This window comes from Hipposideros armiger, unplaced genomic scaffold (genome assembly GCF_001890085.2).
Source record: "Hipposideros armiger isolate ML-2016 unplaced genomic scaffold, ASM189008v1 scaffold_579, whole genome shotgun sequence".
In the NCBI taxonomy this organism is placed as follows: Eukaryota; Metazoa; Chordata; class Mammalia; order Chiroptera; family Hipposideridae; genus Hipposideros; species Hipposideros armiger.
Genome location: NW_017731929.1, coordinates 1,168,228 through 1,169,216, shown reverse-complemented (window position 1 = coordinate 1,169,216; position 989 = coordinate 1,168,228).

Genomic DNA, 989 nt, shown 5'->3' with positions numbered 1-989 from the left:
TATAATGTGGTACTACCACATACCCACTAGAGGGGCAAAAATTAAAATGATAGCCCCAAAATGGAAATATTCCAAATACCCATAAATAGGTGAAATGGTCAACAAATTGTGGTAAATACCATATGGATTCAGCAATAAAATGTTGTGAACCATTAAGCACAAAAACATGAATGATCCTCAAAGACATCATGTTGAGAGAAAAGGATAGATGCAAAAGAGCACATATTACATAATTCCATTTATATGAAATTCTAGAACAAATGAAACCAATTTATAGTGAGAAAAAGAAGACAAATGGTTTCCTGGGAACAATGGTGAAAGTATGACTTACTACAAAAGAGAAGGGAACTTTTGGGGATGCTATCATAGAAATATTCTATATCTTGATTGTGGTAATGAAAATATTCTATTCTTGAATGTGGTAGTGGTGACAGGGGGATAAACATTTGTCAAAACACAATGAGCTGTACATTTTAAATATATACATTTTATAGTATGTAAATTATTCTCAGTAAATTTTAATCTTTATAAAGGAGCTCTCTTGGGAAAATATTAACCAGGGAATGTTGGTGATGCCAATACATAACCACTCAAAAGATATCAAAAACATCAATAAAATTCTATACTCATTTGTTTTTTATATCTCATGAAAATTTAAAAAAACAATAAAATCATCATAGAAAGCCAAGAATAGAAGAAAATATTTTAACTTAATATTCTCTATCAGAAAGCTTCAGCAAACATCATGATTGGATGCTAAAACATCAGAAGCATTCTGCTTAAAGTCAGAAACAACACCAAGTTTTTAAGCTATTGCTGCTATTACTCAACATTATATAAGACATATAATAGCTAAAGAGCAATGAGGAAAACACATAAATTATAAAAAATGAAAAGAAAGCCACAAAACTGAATATTTTCAGGTAATCATCAAACTCAACAGTGATCAGATACATGATAAACAGAAAGAAAAAAATTCAAAAGCTTTC